The sequence below is a fragment of the Arachis hypogaea genome, chromosome 2 (genome assembly GCF_003086295.3).
Source record: "Arachis hypogaea cultivar Tifrunner chromosome 2, arahy.Tifrunner.gnm2.J5K5, whole genome shotgun sequence".
NCBI lineage: Eukaryota > Viridiplantae > Streptophyta > Magnoliopsida > Fabales > Fabaceae > Arachis > Arachis hypogaea.
Genome location: NC_092037.1, coordinates 68694032 through 68699485, shown reverse-complemented (window position 1 = coordinate 68699485; position 5454 = coordinate 68694032).

The window sequence follows — 5454 nt, the reverse complement described above, 5'->3', positions numbered from 1 at the left end:
CAGAGGAGAATTGATCATTCAAGTGAATGAAGAATCCCTTGTGTTTAAGGCTCAAGGATATCCCTCTGTAACCATGGAGTGGAAGCATGAAGAGCTTCTCTCAAAACAGAGCCAAACAGAGCCCCCACAGTCAAACTCTAAGTTTGGTGTTGGGAGGCCACAACCAACTTCTAAGTTTGGTGTTGAACCCCCACATTCAAACTCTAAGTTTGGTGTTGGGAGGTTCCAACATTGCTCTGAGCATCTGTGAGGCTCCATGAGAGCCCACTGTCAAGCTACTGACATTAAAGAAGCGCTTGTTGGGAGGCAACCCAATGTTATATTTATCTATTTTTCCTTTGTTATTTTATATTTTCTATAGGTTGATGATCATGGGAAGTCACAAAATCAGTTGAAAAAGCAAAACCAGAATGAAAAACAGAAAGAAAAACAGCACACCATGGAGGAAGACCTTGCTGGCGTTTAAACGCCAGTAAGGGCAGCAAATGGGCGTTTAACGCGAGAAAGGGGCACCAGACTGGCGTTAAACGCCAGGAAAGGGCAAGAAGCTGGCGTTAAATGCTAGAAATGGGAACCAGCCCAGCGTTTAACGCCAGAATTGGCATAAAGAGCATTTTTGCTCGCCACTTGGTGCAGGGATGACTTTTCCTTGACACCTCAGGATCTGTGGACCCCACAGGATCCCCACCTACCCCACCACTCTCTCTCTTCTTCACCCATTCACCAATCACCTCAACCACTCTTCCCCAAAAACCCCTCACCTATCAAATCCCACTATTCTCTTCACCACTCACATCCATCCTTCATAAAATCCCACCTACCTCACCATTCAAATTCAAACCACTTTCACTCCCAAACCCACCCTCACATAGCCGAACCTTACCTCTCCCTCCACTCCTATATAAACCCATCTTCACCCCTTCATTTTCACACAAGCTAAACACTACTTCTTCCCTTTGGCCGAACCACAAAGCCATCTCCATCTCCTCTATTTCTTCTTCTTCTACTCTCTTCTTTCTTCTTTTGCTCGAGGACGAGCAAACCTTTTAAGTTTGGTGTGGTAAAAGCATTGCTTTTTGTTTTTCCATAACCATTTATGGCATCCAAGGCCGGAGAAACCTCTAGAAAGAGGAAAGGGAAGGCAAAAGCTTCCACCTCCGAGTCATGGGAGATGGAGAGATTCATCTCAAGGGTGCATCAAGACCACTTCAATGAGGTTGTGGCCTTGAAGAAGGTGATCCCCGAGGTCCCTTTCAAACTCAAAAAGAGTGAATATCCGGAGATCCAACATGAGATCCGAAGAAGAGGTTGGGAAGTTCTTACCAACCCTATTCAACAAGTCAGAATCTTAATGGTTCAAGAGTTCTATGCCAATGCATGGATCACCAAGAACCATGATCAAAGTGTGAACCCGGACCCAAAGAATTGGCTTACAATGGTTCGGGGGAAATACTTAGATTTTAGTCCGGAAAATGTAAGGTTGGCATTCAACTTGCCCATGATGCAAGGAGATGAACACCCTTACACTAGAAGGGTAAACTTTGATCAAAGGTTGGACCAATTCCTCATAGACATTTGTGAAGAGGGCGCTCAATGGAAGAGAGATTCAAGAGGAAAGCCAGTTCAACTGAGAAGGCATGACCTCAAGCCCGTGGCTAGGGGATGGTTGGAGTTTATTCAACGCTCAATCATTCCGACTAGCAACCGGTCCGAGGTTACTATAGACCGGGCCATCATGATTCATAGCATCATGATTGGAGAAGAAATAGAAGTTCATGAGGTTATAGCCCAAGAACTTTATAAGGTGGCGGACAAGTCCTCTACCTTGGTAAGGTTAGCCTTTCCTCATCTCATTTGTCACATCTGTTATTCAGTTGGAGTTGACATAGAGGGAGACATCCCCATTGATGAGGACAAGCCCATCACTAAGAAAAGGATGGAGCAAACAAGAGATCCCACTCATCATGAAATCCTTGAGATACCTCAAGGGATGCACTTTCCTCCACAAAACTATTGGGAGCAAATCAACACCTCCCTAGGAGAATTGAGTTCCGACATGGGACAACTAAGGGTGGAGCACCAAGAACATTCCATCCTCCTCCATGAAATTAGAGAAGATCAAAGAATCATGAGAGAGGAGCAACAAAGACAAGGAAGAGACATTGAGGAGCTCAAGCACTCCATAAGATCTTCAAGAGGAAGAACAAGCCACCATCACTAAGGTGGACCCGTTCTTTAATTTCCTTGTTCTCTATTTTCTTGTTTTTTGAATTTTCATGCTTATGTTTATCTATGTTTGTGTCTCATGATCATTAGTGTCTTAGTGTTTATGCCTTAAAGTTATGAATGTCCTATGAATCCATCACCTTTCTTGAATGAAAATTGTTCTTAATTGAAAAAGAGAAGAATTGCATGAATTTTAAATTTTATAACAAATTAATTATTTTGATGTGGTGGCAATACTTTTGTTTTCTGAATGTATGCTTAAACAGTGCATATGTCTTTTGAATTTGTTGTTCATGAATGGTTGGCTCTTGAAAGAATGATGAAAAAGGAGACATGTTACTGAGGATCTGAAAAATCATAAAAATGATTCTTGAAGCAAGAAAAAGCAGTGAATACAAAAAAAAAGGAGAAAAACGAAAAAAAAGAAAGAAAAAGAAAAAAAATAAAGTTGTGATCCAAGGCAAAAAGAGTGTGCTTAAGAACCCTGGACACCTCTAATTGGGGACTCTAGCAAAGTTGAGTCACAATCTGAAAAGGTTCACCCAATTATGTGTCTGTGGCATGTATGTATCTGGTGGTAATACTGGAAGACAAAGTGCTTTGGGCCACGGCCAAGACTCATAAAGTAGCTGTGTTCAAGAATCATCATACTTAACTAGGAGAATTAATAACACTATCTGGATTCTGAGTTCCTATAGAAGCCAATCATTCTGAATTTCAAAGGATAGAGTGAGATGCCAAAACTGTTCAGAGGCAAAAAGCTAAAAGCCCCGCTCATCTAATTAATACTGATCTTCATAGATGTTTTTGGAATTCATTTTATATTCTCTTCTTTTTATCTTATTTGATTTTCAGTTGCTTGAGGACAAGCAACAATTTAAGTTTGGTGTTGGGATGAGCGGATAATTTGTACGCTTTTTGGCATTGTTTTTAGTATGTTTCTAGTAGGATTTAGTTAGTTTTTAGTATATTTTTATTAGTTTTTAGTTAAAATTCACTTTTCTGGACTTTACTATGAGTTTGTGTGTTTTTCTGTGATTTCAGGTATTTTCTAGCTGAAATTGAGGGACTTGAGCAAAAATCTGATTCAGAGGCTGAAAAGGACTGCAGATGCTGTTAGATTCTGACCTCCCTGCACTTGAAGTGGATTTTCTGGAGCTACAGAAGCCCAATTTGCGCGCTCTTAACGGCGTTGGAAAGTAGACATCCTGGGCTTTCCAGCATTATATAATAGTCCATACTTTTCCCGAGATTTGATGGCCCAAACCGGCGTTCTATATCAGCTCAAAACTGCCCGGCGTTAAACGCCGGAACTGGCACAAGAATGGGAGTTAAACGCCCAAACTGGCATAAAAGCTGGCGTTTAACTCCAAGAGAAGTCTCTACACGAAAATTCTTCAATGCTCAGCCCAAGCACACACCAAGTGGGCCCGGAAGTAGATTTTTATGTCATTTACTCATCCTTGTAAACCCTAGGCTACTAGTTCTCTATAAATAGGACCTTTTGCTATTGTATTCTCATCTTTGGACGTCTAGTTCTTAGATCATCTTGGTAGCTATCTTTAGTCTTATGCTATCTTAGATCATGGGGGCTGGCCTCACGGCCATGCCTAGACCTTGTTCTTATGTATTTTCAACGGTGGAGTTTCTACACACCATAGATTAAGGTGTGGAGCTCTGCTGTACCTCGAGTATTAATGCAATTACTATTGTTCTTCTATTCAATTCAGCTTATTCTTGTTCTAAGATATTCATTTGCACCCAAGAACATGATGAATGTGATGATTATGTGACGTTCATCATCATTCTCACTTATGAAGAGTGCCTGACAACCACTTCTGTTCTACAAGCAAACAAGGCTTGAATGTTTATCTCTTGGATCCCTTAATCGGAATCTTCGTGGTATAAGCTAGAACTGATGGCGGCATTCAAGAGAATCCGGAAGGTCTAAACCTTGTCTGTGGTATTCTGAGTAGGATTCAATGATTGAATGACTGTGACGAGCTTCAAACTCCTGAAGGCTGGGCGTTAGTGACAGACTCAAAAGAATCATTGGATTCTATTCCAACCTGATTGAGAACCGACAGATGATTAGCCGTGCCGTGACAGGGTGCGTTGAACATTTTCACTGAGAGGATGGGAGGTAGCCACTGACAACGGTGAAACCCTACATACAGCTTGCCATGGAAAGGAGTAAGAAGGATTGGATGAAGACAGTAGGAAAGCAGAGAGATGGAAGGGACAAAGCATCTCTATACGCTTATCTGAAATTCTCACCAATGAATTACATAAGTATCTCTATCTTTATCTTTATGTTTTATTCATCATCCATAACCATTTGAGTTTGCCTGACTAAGATTTACAAGGTGACCATAGCTTGCTTCATACCAACAATCTCCGTGGGATCGACCCTTACTCGCGTAAGGTTTATTACTTGGACGACCCAGTACACTTGCTGGTTAGTTGTGCGAAGTTGTGATAAATAGTTGAGATTGCAATTGAGCGTACCATGTTGATGTCGCCATTGATGATCACAATTTCGTGCACCATACAGCAAAAGCTGTGATTGATGTGGACAGAGGAGAATTGATCATTCAAGTGAATGAAGAATCCTTTGTGTTTAAGGCTCAAGGATATCCCTCTGTTACCATGGAGAGAAAGCAAGAAGAGCTTCTCTCAAAACAGAGTCAAACAGAGCCCCCACAGTTAAACTCTAAGTTTGGTGTTGGAAGGCCACAACCAACTTCTAAGTTTGGTGTTGAACCCCCACAGTCAAACTCTAAGTTTGGTGTTGGGAGGCCACAACCAACTTCTAAGTTTGGTATTGAACACCTACATTCAAACTCTAAGTTTGGTGTTGGGAGGTTCCAACATTGCTCTGAGTATCTATAAGGCTCCATGAGAGCCTACTATCAAGCTACTGACATTAAAGAAGCGCTTGTTGGGAGGCAACCCAATGTTATATTTATCTATTTTCCTTTGTTATTTTATGTTTTCTATAGGTTGATGATCATGGGAAGTCACAAAATCAATTGAAAAAGCAAAAACAGAATGAAAAACAGAAAGAAAAATAGCACACCCTGGAGGAAAACCTTGCTGGCGTTTAAACGACAGTAAGGGCAGCAAATGGGCATTTAACGCCCAGTCTGGCACCATTCTGGGCGTTTAACGTCAGAAAGGGCACCAGATTGGCGTTAAATGCCAGGAAGGGGCAAGAAGGCGTTAAAG